Source organism: Pyrus communis, chromosome 17, assembly GCF_041283825.1.
Source record: "Pyrus communis isolate YQ-2024b chromosome 17, ASM4128382v1, whole genome shotgun sequence".
Lineage (NCBI taxonomy): Eukaryota > Viridiplantae > Streptophyta > Magnoliopsida > Rosales > Rosaceae > Pyrus > Pyrus communis.
The window spans coordinates 9,480,294-9,499,314 of NC_142581.1; the positions used below are offsets into that span (position 1 = coordinate 9,480,294).

The window sequence follows — 19,021 nt, forward strand, 5'->3', positions numbered from 1 at the left end:
GTTACGAAGTTGTCTAATAACCCTTTCGTTTTCAATTTTCACTTAAATAAAAATTCAAATATTCCAAACGTAATGATGAATGTTGTAAAACAGTGGATGTCCACTCAAAGAATTAAATAATGGGCATGTTGCCCTTCCATTGTCTGCACACTACTCCTATTTTCCATATAAATACAAACCCCACATAACATCAAAGTGATAAGTTCACGAAGAGATTGTGAAAGAAAGAGAGGAAGGAAGATGAAAGAGAGAGAGACAAAAGAGAGGAAGAGGAGATGAGAGAATAGTGAGAGTTATCTTTGTACTTCTATTATTCTAAATTATAATGAAAGAACTATTGCTGCCCTGATGATGTACTCTAGTCACACTGACTTTAGAGGAACCTCATAAATTTTGTGTATTGTTTTATTTATTTCATTGCACACCGTCGATTTTACAACAATGAACAAATTTTCAGATTATATATACAAAAAAATTCTTTAGTAGGCCAAAAATCAATTGAATCTTGATAACCCTTTCTTTTTCTTTCTAAAAGCAACGAAAGGTTCATCACCGAATCAGAATCTTGTTCATAATTGAAATGGTGGGGTCAGTGTTTGTTCACAATTAAAACGGTCGTAAGGTCGAGTTCCCGCTTTGATACCAAAAGTCAGATAAGTGAACCACAACTAATCACGATGATAAAAGACGGTTGTATCAAGCCCAACAGGATCCTCCAAATCCAAGAATCGTATCCGTTCATTGTACATCGTGCGGTCAGGTTTTGTCAAGTATTGTTTGTGTTTAATTTTAAATAAAAATATGTAAAATAATTTCTGACCGCACGATGTACGATGAACGAACACGATTTATAGATCCTCGAGATCCTCACAAAGAGGATCCAGATTCGTATTGAGCAACAAAGAGCTTTGCGATCTCTAACGAGGACGCAATATGGCCAATACCTAGGGCAGGAACGAACACCAGCCCTGCAGCTTTGCTTTATTTTGGAGACGAAAAAAGTAGTAAGATAGAGACAAAATAATGAATTATAGGTGCTTGGTTAATGAGGATGGAATCAAAGCTATAAATATACATGGGGTTAGTCTTTCGGAGACGCATGTTTTTATGAGGTCCACTCAATAACGTATTTCAAATACCCAACTATTTATCTTTTGTCTTACTTTACAGGTCATGTCTACCAAAAATTATCAAAATCCGAAACCATATGACCGTTGGATTAAATTCATTGTTTCTTTATAGAATTGCATTCGTCTATTTTCTTCACTACAAATGAATGTTTTAGTGGCTTTAAATTTGTCTAATTTTTTTGCAGAGATGATCTGCATAATGTACTAGAATATAGGCAGTTTGGATCGCTGAAATACATCAACGACTTGCGAAACCAAGCTAAAGAGAAAATTTGGGGGCCTCCGACCACTGTTCCGGCAGCACTACCGCTGACAAAGACGATGCCGGTGACGTTCGAGATGATGAATCCTGCATTGCCACGAACAAAACGACGTTTACATGTATTTAACGTAAGTAAGGAACTCGATTTCTTCCATAACGAGAAAAAGGAAAAAGCGCCAAAGTCACTTTAGGATTAGGTAGAAAGTTACAGAAGAAAATCTCCATACGACGCAACAAAGTTGAAGGATTAGGTAGAAAGTTAAAGAAGAAAATCTCCATACGACGCAACAAAGTTGAAATTAAGCAAGTCTTGGCAACAAAGAATACCTAGTGAAAGGACTTCCTCCCACTTCTGCACAGAGGAAAATGTCCGCCTGCAGCTGCAGCACTAGAACTCCCCTTCAACGGGCAGTGCACGTCCGTTTAAGTTTTTTGACGGAGATTTCCGCGGCCATATTGGGTTTCCTCATTTGCCCTGTAACCATGACCAAATTACAGAATTTCTGTCACAGGATTATAACCAATTTTCCTCGTTCATGACTGGCTGTGACTCGGTAACATGAGAGCAAATATACATACTTCACTTTAACAATATACGTAACAGGAAAGCATAAGAATGCAAGGTAACATATGATATAACTGTCTTGCTTCACAGCTTCCATATCGAATCCAGATGGCATTTTCCATATTTGGGTGGTTGTCAGAAATGACAGATATGAGATCAATGCATAAGCAAGGCAAAGTATGATAAATACTGAAATCCAAATAACACAACGATTTATACTCGTTGAGAATAAACCTCCGTTTAGTTTGGAGACGGCAACGAAATTCCAGTATTAACAAAGGAGATTACAAAAGTGATTTAACTCTCACAAACCGAATCCCGCATACACCCAAGCTTACACAATCAAGAAGATAAGAGAAATCAGATGGGAGACAAGCCAATACAAAGCTTCAATACACATAGAACAAGACAAGGAATTTTTGGGTGTGGTACCAATACAGAGACTCTTACTCAACTACTTAATTGCTCTCAGCGCAAAACTAAATGCATACAAACAAGTTTGATAGAGAGCACAAAACATAAACATTTTCAAGAGTTCTAAGTAGAGCGACCAATATACTACGAGGCACCCAAGATTAAGGCAAATGGAAGAAAAGAAATAACCCAAGACTAAGTCATGGCCATGTGCAAAACGAGAATAGGCAGAAATCGTGCTTTATATCCAACCTGAATAATATGTAAAAGGCTTTTTTGAGATGGAATCTTATTAACTTGATCTGGCTTAACCACCACTGTCCTGAGTTCACTACCAAAGACCATGTGGAAAGACTTGAGCAGCATTGGAGAAGAATCTACGATAAACAACTGCTGACCTGCGCCAAGTTCCAAATTAGCAAGAAAGTATATTCTAGCTGCAGATACAAACATCATGATACACGACATAAATTTAAGATGAAGATAAACTCAATAAGAAGACGTGCCCACTGACTTGCTTGCAAGAAACCAGGCAATCTAGTTGTAGGAAAATTCACGCTTTGAATCCTGTCATTAAGCATGTAATTTTAAGAAGCTAGAGAAAATGCACGCCATAGAGGATTAATGTCGGATCCGCAATGACAAAGGATTGAAACTAAGAAACTTACATGAAGGACAGTCTTCCACGGATATATACTTCTTGTTATGATCCTACAAAGGAGTTGTGCTACAATACAAGCATCGAATGGTGGATATTTGCATGCAGACTTGTCGAAGTTTACCACATTGAATGCTGCAATACGAGCATCGAATGGTGGATATTTTGCATGCAGACTTGTCGAAGTTTACCACATTGAATGACAGCATAAGCTGGAAAAGATTCATCTTTTTCAAGTATTCTTCATCACTCATTAGGTTCCAAGATTGCATCTAAGGAAGAATTGAGAGAAGGCCTATGAACAGTATATTTGATCTTCACAGTCAATTCCTCCAACACATCATATATCTCATCACCCTGAGGATGGCTTTCATCCCTAGACGCAAAACAGTTCAAAAAACCGTTAATATCAATCCAACTACATCCAGTCTCCTTCCTCAAACCTTTTTGCCTCATTTGTTTCCTCACGTTATCAACATTTTCCCACTTGCTTTCCTCGGCATAAATATTTGAGAGCAAAACATGGTAGCCCGTTTTGCTATTTGCTGTCTCTAGTTCAAGCAATATCCCAGCAACAATCTTTTCCCAATTCAAAATGTTTATGAATTCTGCACGCCCCAAGAAGTGAACCCCAAATTTCCATGACATCACCCTCTTCGCCCAACCCTTTGACAAACTCGGAAGCTTCAACCAACCTTCCAACCCTCCCTAACATGTCTGCTATACAGCAATAGTGTGCCGTTAGTGGTTTAATACTGCATTCCCTTTTCATTGAATCATGTATCGAAAGACCTTCATCAACCAAACCAACATAACTGCATGCAGACAAGACTGCAACAAAGGTTATGGCATCAGGTGCAATGCCGATTTCTTCATTGAGTGAAACAAAGAGAGAGCTCTCTCACCCATTCCATGTTGACCATAGCCCAGTATCATTGTGGTGTAAGTGACAGAGTTCTTCTCGTGGGATCCGGAGAATACATTTTCAGCATAAGTAACTGCACCACATTTGGAATACATGTCAATTTGAGCATATCCCACAGACGTTTTGGTCAAGGTAACAGCGGATAGAGAACCCATGGAGTTGTTTACCCATATCTATGTTTCCCACTGGATTACAAACTGGGAGAATTGATGCTAAGGTCACGGCATTTGGTATGAGGGTTTGCTCAAGCATATGCCTAAAGACAATGAAAGCTTTTTCAGTTTGTGTACCCAGCAATCATAGAATTCCAAGTAGCCAGATCTCTATCACAGCTTTAGTCTTTTTTTAAAACCCGTTTTGCGATCCTTACGGAACCAGATTTAGTATACATGTCGATGAGATAACTGTTCATCCCCTCAAATTATATGTCATGCCTAATAAGATGAGCATGGATCTGCTTTCCAATATCCGGATTCCGAAGATTTGATGAAGCTGAAAACATTGACAAAACTGATAGCACTCGACGTTATTCTCATTCCAATCATCATCCTAAATTGCTTTACAGCTTCTGCATATCTCTCCGTCTTAACATACCACGAAACCAGCGTATTCCACGCAATCACATTCCTCTTACGCATTGCATCAAACACCCTACGCACTAAATCATACTCGCAATAATCAAAGTCATTATAACAAGCAGAGTACATATTCAAAGCGAATTGCACACAGTCCTACTGGGGTTGGGAAGGCACCGAAGAACATGGCAATGCATGGCTTTACCCATCTTAAAATTGCGGGTGTCGGCGCAAGCTATGAGGGTGGAAGAGTAAGTGTAAGGGTCGGCCTTGGTGCCGGGAAAGGAGGATTTCATCTGGGAGTAGAACAAGAGGGATTCATTGGGCATGTTGTTGCAGATGAATCCAATGATGATGGTGTTCCAAAGCATAGTGGAGGGGCGAGGCAAAGTGTCGAACAGTTGGCGGGCAAGGTGGAGTTGGCCTTCCTGGCAGAGTTTGCTGATACGGGAGCGGACGGTGGGGGTTTTGAACTTTGGGAGGTAGATGATTGGGGAGGAGAGGTGGTCTGGGGTGGTGGGTGTGGTGGTTTGAGAGGTGGGGGTGGGGGTGGGGGTGGGTGTGGAGAGAGGTAGAGGAAGAGCAGAGTAGGCTGTTTGTGCGCTTTAACTGAACGTTTAACTTTCATTTTCTAACCTTTTTCCCCTCTTAACCAAGAAAAAAAGTGTCTGACATGCACTATGATGTATCTAGTCATTGATATGAGACTAAAACCACTTAATAAATAAACACTAGCTTACTATGGTTATCCCTATGAGTGTATCATTTTTAGTCTGAAGAACTTGTTCGGTGTTTATGATTGGATTGGATAATTAGTTTTGGTGAATGTTGATTGAAAAAATGGATATCAACGTCTACCCTTGTCCAAGTTAGGTTTCGCTTCTCTTCTACACTTGTTCACCTTAAAGACATAAGATGAATTAGTCGTGAAAGATCTTGTCCTCGCCAATCCCATAAAATGGTACAAATGGGATTGATAATCTAGCAATACAAAACATGACAAACCAAGAAATTGAAATATAACATAAAGATTTTTATTGGTTTGTCTTAAACCTATCCATTTCGGAGACGACAATGAAATTTCATTAATAAATAATAGGAAATCGCACGAATGTGTTTAAGGCTTTTGAGCTAAAATGGTCTTTGAGATTGGTATAACTCTTCATTTTGGTTCCTAAGATTTGAAATCGAAAGAAGTGGTCCTTGAGTTTGTTCACCATCAATCATTTTGTTCATTCCGTGAAAAATCTTTGTTAAATAAGGACCAAAATAACAAAAATACTCTCAATTTTTGTCAAATCATTTCGACCTATTGTTTATTAAATTGAGGGTATTTTTGTCATTTTGGTTCTTATTAAAAAAGATTTTTCACAGAATGATCAAAATGATTGATTGTGGACAACCTCATGAACCGCTTTTATCGATTTCAAATCTCAGGGACCCAAGTGAGGAGTTATGCCAATCTTAAGAACAATTTTGGCTAAAATGCCTTTTTGTATTCATACAACTTTCATTAAGGATAACTGTGAAAAAAAAATATTTTTTCTTAAGGGGCTTTTAGATCCAGGTCCAAAAACATAGATAGATTTTAGAAGTGAGTCCAACTTTTAATTACATGTTTTTATTTCTTTTACTCATTTTATATTCTAAAAAATATTAAAAATCAATTAAAATCTTCTAATATCATGCATTTTCCAACTCCAAAGAATCTAATTAATATCCTATAACAAAAAAAACTAATATACTAACATAAATCTATATTGAAAACATTCTATCCTAACTCAAGTAACAAATATATGAATGCATATTATACCTATATAAGCGTGATATGAAACCTAACTGAAAGGTAGAAAAAACATAATATACCTATAAGTAAGACACATTAATCTATGATGGGTTGATTATGAAAAAGAATATGTTATATAGGTAGGTAAATATAATTAACTTGTGATATACGTCGATTATAAAAATTAAAAATAAAATCAATAAATGGGGTTTAAAGCAGGAGGAAGAACAAGACATTAAAAAAACATAAATAATCAAAGAGATAATTAGGAAGAAATTTAATTTTTATAATAAATCCAATCATTAAAGAGATAATTATTAATAATAAAATAATTATATTTAAAGAATTAGACTTATTTTAATAAACTGAACTATTTCTACTATTGGTTAAAAAAAAAAAGACTTATATCAGATTTTCCTTTTCTTTTCTTTTTTATATTTTTTTAACTATACATGTATTTAGTTATAACCTCTAGCTCCCATAGTTATACAATTATTTTACTCCAACATGATTATATAAAGGTTGTACCATATCACATTTACTTATCAAGTTTTGATAAGAGAGAAATGATTAATCACTTGCCTTGTCTCCATCACTATGTCCTGTAGTGCCTTCACAACCTTTTCTCTTACCATAGAACTCAATGCTAGAATCCATTGCCAAGCTCAAGGCATTAATTTATGTACACTGATTGGACTGAGGTACCGTTTAGTACGCAGACGGGACGGGACGGGACAAGACGGAACGGAACGGGACAGGACGAAACAAAGATTTCGTGTCATATTTGGTATGCTCAAGATGGAACGGGACTAAATGACTGACTTACCCTTTTTATTTGATTCTGTCTCTCCCGTCTCTCTACTTTCTCTTCTTCCATATGTTCCTTGTTCTTTGCATGCCCAGATTGCTTCTAGTAAACAAAAGGATTGATGTCAACAACATTGCAATAACAAATGCTTAACCCAAAATTTGATCAACCACTCTATTAACATAATCCATAAATTATTCAATTTGATCATAACTAATTGGCATCCTAGAAAACACACAAATCCAGCCTCCTTTCACAGAGAGGAAGAACGCAAAACACCCAACCCAGAACCCAATCAACTTCTGCAAACCTTCCAAAGTTATAAACCTTTGTAAGGAAAATCAAATCCAAAAAAAATCAAAAGGGTCCATGAATCCACCAAAATCAAAAGGGTTCAAACAAAATTGATAAGGAGTTTCAATTCACACACAAAGTTCCATACTTATAGTAGTAGAATAAAAATGCAACATATTCCAATCACAAATTCAAGTGTTTTTGCATCATGGGTACCAATCGAAATCAAGATGAATGTCTCAAACCGATCGAAACCAAATTTTACAGTCGAAACCAGAAGCCGAAGTTGTGCGTCAATGGACTCCAACTTCCCCAGATTCCTGTTAGCCATTGCTCCCCACTGAGCCTCATTCTGCGGACAACTAACTCACCACAAAACAAAACACAAAAATTCAGAACTTGACAAAATACAAAATAAAAACCCAAAAAAAAAAAGAATTTGAACAAATGAGACTGAAATCTCGGATTGGATCAAAACACAATGGCACAAAATTCTGATCAGAACCCAGAAAAATAGAGCTTGTAAAATGGAGTAATCAACAGGCAAAAGCCACGATGCGGAGAAGAAAGCAGAGAAGGACGCACGACGCAACGAGAGGCTTGAGGGTTTTCAGGAGAGCGCTGCCGTGAGAGCATCTCATCAAGCAACCTTCCATGGCAGTTTTCGAGACCGTGGCATTAACCAGGGAGGAAGGAGGCGGCGGAAGGAAACTAAGATTGGGTTTGGATGGATTTGTTGGGATTGGGTTCGAAGAGAGGGAGGCTACGGGAGAGAGAAAGAGGGTAGAGAATGGAATTAATAAAAAAGAGGAGGGGTATTGTTGTCCAAAAAAATTATAATTTTGTTTTCCATGGGCTGGAACAAGCCGTTCCAGGGGGAAGGTGGAACGAAGAAATGGCCAAAACCCGTTCCACGGGATAGCGCGCCCCAATCATTTTGGTGTACCAAACGCGGGACGGAATGCCTCGTTCCACTGCGTTCTGTCCTGTTCCATGTATCAAACGGTACCTAAGTGATCAATGTCGACAAGGTGAAATGGAGCACATATATTTAGGGATGGTATTGGTACGATCACCGTACCAAAACCCATGTACCAATTACCATACAAAACTTTTGGTATGATAAAATCTATTATTATTACCGTGTCAAACTTTCGGTATACCGAATTTCGGTATGCTAAATAGTTCGGTTGACATGATATGGTAATGGTAATTACCATTTTGTTTTGGGTCATTCTTTTGGGCCAAATTTTGATTTACTTTGCAACCAATTCAAGGCCCAAATGTGTTTTGGCCACTCCATTTGGGTTTCTAAAACTCTTTTATTTAATTATGAGAATTTTATAGAGATTCATTTAACAAGAAGTAAATAGATGGAAGAATTGTTGAAGAAGCCAATATCCCTAAAAAAAATAGTACAAAGATTCCTAAATTCCATCTCTACATTCTTTAAAATTATACAAAAATGAACTTGATAGACGAAGACAAGGAGAAAGACATCCCAATTTGATGAAGGAGAAGATGAGATGGACTCCGGAGAGAGAGAGAGAGAGAGAGAGAGTCACCAGAACTGGAGCAACAGAGATGAAGTCGGAGGCTAGATGAGTGAAACGATGAAGAGTCGCAGCGTAAGAAGGCTTAGGTTTTTATATTGAGAAAGTAGAGGTTAGAGGGTGAGATGATTGGATAAATGACTAAGAAAAATAATATAAAGTGCGTGTATAATGATAATAATACATAATTATATATAAATGATATAATATTAATAGTAGTCGTACGGTACGGTGTACCACTGGTAATAGTTTTGAATACCATTACCGTACAAAAAATGTATGGTACGGTACACATGCCGTACCATTACCAATGGTACAAAATTTTTGGCATAACTTTAGTATGATACAGTTGGTAATTACCCAATACACATTGGCGGCAATAATTCGACTGTGAATAGCATATAACCCAATACACATTGGGCGGCAGTAATAAGTGTGAAGGTCAAGGACCTTTGAAATTGAAAGTACTAATTATGCAACACCTATATTTTTTAGGTGAAACTAGAGCGGTTAAATACCTTATATTATGTGTTCAATTCTACAATCCAATTGCCAATGGGACATTTTTATTTTTAATGTACCATACATAACATTGTCGACATTTTGATAAGTATTCAAAGACAAGTGTTGCAGCGTAGATGAAATTCCTCTATACATATTAAACCAAACTTGAAAACTTTATTCATCTTTCCCCGTTGTACTACACCATACTAACAATGCCAAACTTGCTACAACGAAAGAAAAATATGAAAAATAGTTACTGCAATCAGTCATAAAATGATCTTGAACTTTGTTGAATAAAAAGTTAAATTTGATCAACAAAACGACCCAACGAAGTGTAAGAGGAACCACCAAACTCCAAGGCTTTTTTACCTTTTTCACTCGTCTCCTTCACTCTCTTCCTTGTATCTGTTGGTATTTAAAAGTTTACTAACTCAATACCAAAATATGTGGGTGATAAGTTTACAAACTCTATCACACCTCTCACTTGCACTCTCAATAAAATTGGACAAAGAAATAGAGAAAGGAGGGAAGCAACAAGCTTTGACAAACAAGGCACTTGGACTTTGATATATGAAAAGAGAGTTTACAAACTCAATAGAATAAGAAAGCTTACAAGCTGAAAATGAGAATGGGAAATGGGATTTGGATGGGATGATTTACAATGCTTGAGAGCTTGGGTATTTATAGCAAACCAAATGATTAAACTAAGATTATTTATTACCACACAAAACACATTAATTGCACCTAATAATTTTTATTCAACCATGCCTAATATTGCCTAACTTTCCATGCCTAACTTTGACATTGATTTTCAACAATAGCTAGTAGCACCCTTTTTTTTATTTGAATTTCCAACACACCTCCTCAAATCAAAACGCCTTCATTCCTAGCATTTCACGCAGTAGCCGGAATGTTTCAATTGGCAATGGCTTTGTGAAGATGTCTGCCACTTGTTCCTTGGTGTGACAGTAGACAAGTTCAATTGTCTTTTGCTTCACATGGTCCCTTAGAAAATGGAACCTGGTATCAATGTGCTTGCTCCTTCCATGTTGAACAGGATTCTTTGCAAGTTTGATTGCAGACACGTTATCTACGTGAATCACAGTCGATTCCACTTGTGGATGACACACTGACTTCAACAGATTTCTTAACCAAATTGCCTCACACACGGTTGAGGCTACAGCAACATACTCGGCTTCACATGATGACAAAGCAACAATTGATTGCTTCTTTGAAGTCCATGAGAAAGCTGTTGATCCTAGAAAAAACACATAGCCAGTTGTGCTTTTCCTTTCATCTTGGTCACCTCCCCAATCACTATCTGAATAACCAAATAATTTTGCATCTTCACCAAAATTATAAAATAGACCATAGTTTAGAGTACCTCTTATGTACCTCAAAATTCTCTTGGCGGCCAGCCAATGAGACTCCCTTGGTGTTTCCATGTATCGACTCACGAGTCCAACACCATAAACTATATCAGGTCTTGTGATTGTAAGGTACCTTAGGCTTCCAACGAGGCTTTTGTACACTGTTGAGTTTACAAACTCACCCTCTCCTCCTTTGGACAGCTTCAATCCAGTTGCGACTGGGGTATTGACAGTGTTGCACTTGTCCATATTGAACTTCTTCAATATGTCTCTCATGTACCTTTGTTGAGAGATGTAGATACCATCACTTTCTTGCTTCACTTCTATGCCAAGAAAGTATGACATTAATCCATTGTCAGTCATCTCAAATTCACTGAACATGGATTGCTTGAACTCATGGAACATTGCCTCATTGTTTCCTGTAAACAATAAATCATCTACATAGAGACAAATAATTAAGAACTCCCCTTTTTCACCATTCTTCATGTAAACTGAATGCTCGTATGGACATTTCTGAAATCCATTTTGGTGAAGGTAGTTGTCGATCCTTGAGTTCCAAGCTCGTGGTGCTTGCTTGAGGCCGTACAAAGCCTTCTTCAAACGATACACCTTATTTTCTTCTCCTTGTACTTGGAAGCCTTCTGGTTGTTCCACGTACACTTCTTCCTCAAGTACTCCATTAAGGAATGCTGACTTGACATCTAGTTGATAAATTTTCCATTTATGATGTGCGGCAAGAGAGATTAGCAATCTTACCGTGTCAAGTCTCGCAACTGGAGCATAGACTTCATCATAGTCCACTCCATACTTCTGTTTGTAGCCCTTTGCTACAAGCCTTGATTTGTATCGATCCACACTCCCATCTGCAGTGCGTTTGATCTTGTAAACCCACTTGACACCAATAGCCTTCTGATTTGGTGGGAGCTTTGTCAGCTCCCAAGTGTCATTCTTCTCGATGGCATGGATCTCTTCTTCCATGGCTTTCTTCCAACAATCTTCTTCCACAGCTTCATTGAATGAGAAAGACTCGTGGTCTGCATACAAGCAGAAAAGGTTGGTTTCTTCTTCTTCTTCTTGTCCATAAATCTCTGTGAGACTCCTTAACCTCACTGGAGTTGAGGAGCTGCTTTCCTCACTAGATGTAGGACCACTCCTTGCAATTCTGTGCACTGGAGTTGTTGTGATTGTTTGAGCAGGCTGTTGCTCAATCGGTGGTACAACTTCTGGTTCTTCAAAATCAGTGGAGACGATCTTCTCTTTACTGACTTCTTTGTTGTTCCACGTCCATGTCTCTTCCTCACTGAAGATGACATCTCTACTAACCACTAGTTTGCCAGTTAGTGGGTTGTAAAGCTTGTATGCCTTGGACTCTTCACTATAGCCCACAAACACACACTTCTCACCTCTATCATCAAGTTTCCTCCTCTTGGCTTCTGGAACTTGAGCATATGCAACACACCCAAAAATTCTTAGGTGTGTAACATTCGGCTTGTATCCACTCCAAGCCTCTTGTGGTGTCATCCTCTTGACACTCTTTGTTGGACATCGATTCAACAAATAAATCGAACAAGCTACAGCTTCTGCCCATAACTCTTTTGGCAAATTCTTCTCCTTAAGCATGGACCTTGTCATGTCAAGGATGGTTCGATTCTTTCTTTCGACTATCCCATTTTGCTGTGGGGTATAGGCAGCAGTAAGTTGATGCCTAATTCCTTGCTCCTTGCAGTATGCTTGGAAAGCATTGGAGGTGTACTCTCCACCTCTATCTGATCTCACAGCCACAAGCTTGTGGTTACTTTCTGCCTCTGTGAGTGCCTTGAACTCCTTGAAAATTTTTAGGGCAGCTGACTTCTCTTTGAGAAAATAGACCCAAGTCTTTCTACTGAAATCATCAATGAAGGTAATAAAATACCTATTACCTCCATAAGACATGGGATCCAATGGACCACATATATCTGTGTGCACCAACTGCAGTGGTGCCTTTGCTCTCCATGTATCACCAATAGGGAACGATAGTCGTGCTTGCTTGCCAAGCACACAACCTTCACATACTTGGCGTGTGGCTTCAATCTGGGGTAGACCACGAACCATTCCTCCACTTGACAGCAACTTTAGGCCATTGAAATTAAGATGGCCAAATCGAAGATGCCATTTCCATGACTCATCTTCCATTACACCGATGTTGCAGCTTCCAATCTTTGTGTTCAAATTCAACGGAAACATCCGGTTCTTTGACATTCGAACACGTGCAATAAGCTTTCTCCTTGCATTCCTGAGAGTGAGAAGCATGTTCTCCATATGTATAGTGTACCCTTTCTGGAGCAGTTGACCAATGCTCAGAATGTTGCTCTTCATACCTGGTATGTAGTAGGTATCGGAGATGTATTCTTCTCTTCCATCCTTCTGGATGATCTTGATCTTCCCTTTGCCTTCAACTGGCAACTTTGAGGAGTCACCAAGACTTACAGATCCATAGGCCCCTTCTTTGAGTTCGGCAAAAAACTCCTTCTTTCCACACATGTGATTGCTTGCACCAGAGTCCAAATACCAAACATCTTGTTGGCTTCTGGAATCATGGTGTGCTAGTAAGACTGTAAGTTCTTCATCAGTATTTCCACTTGATTCTGCCATGTTGACATGCTCACCATTTTTATGTGAACATTCATTGGCATAATGTCCATATTGCTTACAGTTGTGACACTGGATATGCGCCTTTCCTCCAGTAGATCTCCACTCCTGAGACTGACCTTGATTTTGTGCATAGCCTCGACCTCTTCTTCGGGCTCGTCCTCGGCTACGGTTGGATGAGCTCCCACGACGTGAGTTCCACTGCCCACGACCTTTATTTGGTTTGTCAATATTCAACTTTGACTCCAAAGCTTGCTCTAGCGTTGTGGGGCTTGCATTCTTCTGAATGCGTTGCTCGTGAACTAGGAGGGATCCTAGTAGCTCTTCTGCGCTCATCACCTCCAAATCCTTGGATTCCTCAATGGCAGTCACCACATGCTCAAACTTAGATGTGAGTGACCGGAGTATCTTCTCCACAACTCGTACTTCATCGAGTCTCTCGCCATTTCTCCTCATCTGATTTACTATCACAATGAGCCTTGAGTGATAGTCGGAGATGCTCTCCCCTTCATTCATATGAGCAGTTTCAAAATCTGCTCGAAGTGATTGTAACCTCACTTTCTTGACTCGATCTACTCCTTTGTAGATTGTACTGAGTGTATCCCATACTTGCTTGCTCGTTGTTGCTTCTGCAACCTTCTCGAACGTTGAATCTTCCAAACCCTGGTATAGAAGATACAGCGCCTTTTGGTCCTTCTTTCGTAAGTCCTTGAGAGTGTTCCTTTGATCCGCAGTATATACGGCTTCTTGCTCGGCAGTGGGTACAACATACCCACTACTGACAACTTCCCATAGCTCTTGTGATCCAAACAATGCTTTGAATTGGATGCACCATCTTTCATAATTTTCTTTCTTCAATGTGGGAACTTGGAGTTGCACTAAGTTGGACGCCATAACTGCTGCACCTGCCAGAATGGTATTCTGGCTCTGATACCAATTGTTGGTATTTAAAAGTTTACTAACTCAATACCAAAATATGTGGGTGATAAGTTTACAAACTCTATCACACCTCTCACTTGCACTCTCAATAAAATTGGACAAAGAAATAGAGAAAGGAGGGAAGCAACAAGCTTTGACAAACAAGGCACTTGGACTTTGATATATGAGAAGAGAGTTTACAAACTCAATAGAATAAGAAAGCTTACAAGCTGAAAATGAGAATGGGAAATGGGATTTGGATGGGATGATTTACAATGCTTGAGAGCTTGGGTATTTATAGCAAACCAAATGATTAAACTAAGATTATTTATTACCACACAAAACACATTAATTGCACCTAATAATTTTTATTCAACCATGCCTAATATTGCCTAACTTTCCATGCCTAACTTTGACATTGATTTTCAACAATAGCTAGTAGCACCCTTTTTTTGATTTGAATTTCCAACAGTATCACTATCAAGTTCCATCACTTCCTTAATCCCTCTCTCTATTTCTTCTGCACTCACCACTACTTCACTCTCCGTCTTATAATCCATCTTAATCTCCACTGCCAATCCCAACTCCAACAGCTCAAATGCATTCAATTGTTGCTCTGCGTACATTGGCCACGTCGCAATCGGCACGCCGTGCCATATACTCTCCAGAGCTGAATTCCACCCGCAATGCGACACGAAACCTCCGACCGCCGGGTGAGATAATATCGCCACTTGCGGAGCCCATCCTAGGACCTTCCCGGTCGTGGCTGTCCGATCAAGGAACCCTTCGGGCAAGACTGCCTTGGGATCCGCATAGTCGCTTGGCAAGGTCAAGGTCCCCTTGGGCGGGGGCTGGCGTAGGGACCACAAGAACCGAAGGCCGCTGTGCTCCAGCGCGCGGGCTATCTCTTTCACTTGGGCCTCACAGAAGCTACCCATGCTCCCGAAGCACAGGAACAACACCGACAACGGGGGCTGATCGTCAAGCCAATCCAGGATATCAGACTTTTCTCTGGCCTTATCCGGAGCCACACGAGTATCATCACTCTTCAGATTCAACAGGGGCCCCACAGGGTACACGGGAGGGGTCTTACCGTCCGACAGGGAATGAATCGCATGGGCTTCCAGCTCCGAGAACGTGTTCACCAAAATACCCTTGGTTTCCCTAAACCTAGTTCCAAGGTCGAGGAAGATGGCGACTACTTCCTTGTCCGAAAGCTCACTAGGGAACAGTTTAGTGGGCACAGGGTTGACAAAACTCGGGATGACCAACTCAGTACTCGGGTTAATCAATTCATAGATATCCTTGTCGTGTTCGTTGCGAAGCGACGCGAGATGCAACCAGAGCCCTATCATGGCCGCGCTGGATGTGAAGAAGAGGAAAGAAGGAACTCCAAACTCGTTTGCCACGTCAATCATAGAGGTGCAGAACGTGTCAATGACGAACCCGGCAAGAACCCTAGGGTTTTTGAACTCGGACTGAGCTGACTGATCAGTGAGTAGTTTCGTGACAGCGTCTTTGACGTGGATTTTGTGACTCTCAACGAATGAGTTGACGAAAGAGAGGAAGACGAGTGGTATGTCGACTAGGGTTTCGGGGAGGTTGATGAAGTTGATGCGGTGTGAGATTGAAGAGTCTGTGTTGGTGAGTTTGTCGAAGGGGAGCTTCATGATGAGGATTGTGATGAAGAGTTGATCATCTCGAGCGACGAGTTGCTTTGCGATCTCAACCGTTGATATGATGTGGCCAATGCCTGGGGCTGGGACGAACACTAGCTCTGCTGGCTTCTTCATTTCGATTTAGAGTGGAAGAAGTATTTTATTGAAATGCAAAGTTGAGCCGAAAATCATCCATATTTATTTACACCTACTAAAGTTCATCAGACGTTACTGTTCATTCAAAGTTCATTACTGTTTGCATTGCTACAGTAAAATGTCCGTTTTGTCCTTCGTGGCCTCGCGCCTATCCACCCGTTCTTCATTTGTCTGTTGTTGTTTTTTTCAACCCACGTCCATCATTTGGGAGACAGAAAATATAAAATAATAATTAAAAAACTGGTGGTAGGTAGGACAAATTTTTTTTTAAAATGGGAGTTAAACCAGGCCATGGCACAGTAAACAATAAACAATTATAAAAAAAATTGGATAAAGAAATTGGATGCATGGGTGCCAGCTTGCACAACCTTTCCACGCGTTTTCCACTGTTTTACTGCAAGTCGATCATCGTGGATAGGTTCTCTTCAATTGCATCTCTCCAAATCTCTTTTCAGTTTCCAAAATCTCCCTCAGTTTCCATTTGCATTCCTTTCTTCAACCTTTGGTTTCCCATCTTCTCACTTGGCCAAAAATGATAGATTATCTCCCATGGTCTACTTACCATGTTTGAATTATTTTGTTCATTCAATTTCAAGTGTGTTTCTTTTTTGTATGAGAATATCTCAGTAACTAATCGTTTTTTCTCTCCTCTAGATGGTACAATAGCTCCATCCGATGATGGTTGCTATTTTTCAAAGGATGCTGTGGAATTTCAAGATTGAAAACCGCTTGCTTTCAACTTTTTGAACAAATTACCTTTGTAAGGTATCAAAACAATAATTTTTCTACAGCAAATAAAATTCATAATCAGAATCTTGTTCTAAAAGCAACCTTTCTTTTTCTTTCTAAAAGCAACGAAAGGTTCATCACCGAATCAGAATCTTGTTCATAATTGAAATGGTGGGGTCAGTGTTTGTTCACAATTAAAACGGTCGTAAGGTCGAGTTCCCGCTTTGATACCAAAAGTCAGATAAGTGAACCACAACTAATCACGATGTTAAAAGACGGTTGTATCAAGCCCAACAGGATCCTCCAAATCCAAGAATCGTATCCGTTCATTGTATATCGTGCGGTCAGATTTTGTCAAGTATTGTTTGTGTTTAATTTTAAATAAAAATATGTAAAATAATTTCTGACCGCACGATGTACGATGAACGAACACGATTTATAGATCCTCGAGATCCTCACAAAGAGGATCCGGATTCGTATTGAGCAACAAAGAGCTTTGCGATCTCTAACGAGGACGCAATATGGCCAATACCTAGGGCAGGAACGAACACCAGCCCTGCAGCTTTGCTTTATTTTGGAGACGAAAAAAGTAGTAAGATAGAGACAAAATAATGAATTATAGGTGCTTGGTTAATGAGGATGGAATCAAAGCTATACATATACATGGGGTTAGTCTTTCGGAGACACATGTTTTTATGAGGTCCACTCAATAACGTATTTCAAATACCCAACTATTTATCTTTTGTCTTACTTTACAGGTCATGTCTACCAAAAATTATCAAAATCCGAAACCATATGACAGTTGAATTAAATTCATTGTTTCTTTATAGAATTGCATTCGTCTATTTTATTCACTACAAATGAATGTTTTAGTGGCTTTAAATTTGTCTAATTTTTTTGCAGAGATGATCTGCATAATGTACTAGAATATAGGCAGTTTGGATCGCTGAAATACATCAACGACTTGCGAAACCAAGCTAAAGAGAAAATTTGGGGGCCTCCGACCACTGTTCCGGCAGCACTACCGCTGACAAAGACGATGCCGGTGACGTTCGAGATGATGAATCCTGCATTGCCACGAACAAAACGACGTTTACATGTATTTAACGTAAGTAAGGAACTCGATTTCTTCCATAACGAGAAAAAGGAAAAAGCGCCAAAGTCACTTTAGGATTAGGTAGAAAGTTATAGAAGAAAATCTCCATACGACGCAACAAAGTTGAAGGATTAGGTAGAAAGTTAAAGAAGAAAATCTCCATACGACGCAACTTCCATACGACGCAACAAAGTTGAAGGATTAGGTAGAAAGTTATAGAAGAAAATCTCCATACGACGCAACAAAGTTGAAATTAAGCAAGTCTTGGCAACAAAGAATACCTAGTGAAAGGACTTCCTCCCACTTCTGCACAGAGGAAAATGTCCGCCTGCACCTGCAGCACTAGAACTCCCCTTCAACGGGCAGTGCACGTCCGTTTAAGTTTTTTGACGGAGATTTCCGCGGCCATATTGGGTTTCCTCATTTGCCCTGTAACCATGACCAAATTACAGAATTTCTGTCACAGGATTATAACCAATTTTCCTCGTTCATGACTGGCTGTGACTCGATAACATGAGAGCAAATATACATACTTCACTTTAACAATATACGTAACAGGAAAGCATAAGAATGCAAGGTTGTTAGATTAATCTGAATATAGTCAGCGGAATAGGATAATCACAGTACCAAAGTAACCACTAACCTGAAGAAGACATCTCTTGGAAACTAGGGATCTTCTGCAGCTCTCCTCAACTGGATGCAATTGCTCAATCAATGGGATCTGAGTATTCTTTTGTTTTGCTTGTTTGAGTGAGCGCAGGGACCCTTGTTTTTATACCGTATACGATGATGATTGATCAGGACTCTTCCCATTATGCCATCCTAATTAATCTAACCTTATCACCGACAAAACCTCACATTCACATCCATTACAAGTGTTTCAACACTATCGTGACTGTTATTGCTGAGACTCCTATTATACAAAATCCTTATCAGCTTACAACCTTAGTTAATTCTAATCTCTTATATCCTCACGTTTCCAAACTAAAGAT

The 19,021-nt window shown here is 39.4% G+C and overlaps 2 pseudogenes across 1 annotated transcript; both read right to left on the minus strand.

The window, feature by feature from the left end:
- Positions 1 to 1,102: 1,102 nt before the first annotated feature.
- Positions 1,103 to 8,256, minus strand: LOC148689413 (pentatricopeptide repeat-containing protein At3g22150, chloroplastic-like; annotated as a pseudogene). Its single transcript, XR_015958809.1, has 6 exons — positions 7,634 to 8,256; positions 7,142 to 7,225; positions 3,040 to 4,612; positions 2,624 to 2,769; positions 1,720 to 1,867; positions 1,103 to 1,479 (listed from the first exon to the last, which is right to left on the minus strand). The product of XR_015958809.1 is annotated as a pentatricopeptide repeat-containing protein At3g22150, chloroplastic-like (transcript).
- A 1,372-nt stretch (positions 8,257 to 9,628) lies between these two features.
- Positions 9,629 to 16,240, minus strand: LOC148689414 (UDP-glycosyltransferase 71A16-like; annotated as a pseudogene).
- Between the last annotated feature and the right edge of the window lie 2,781 nt (positions 16,241 to 19,021).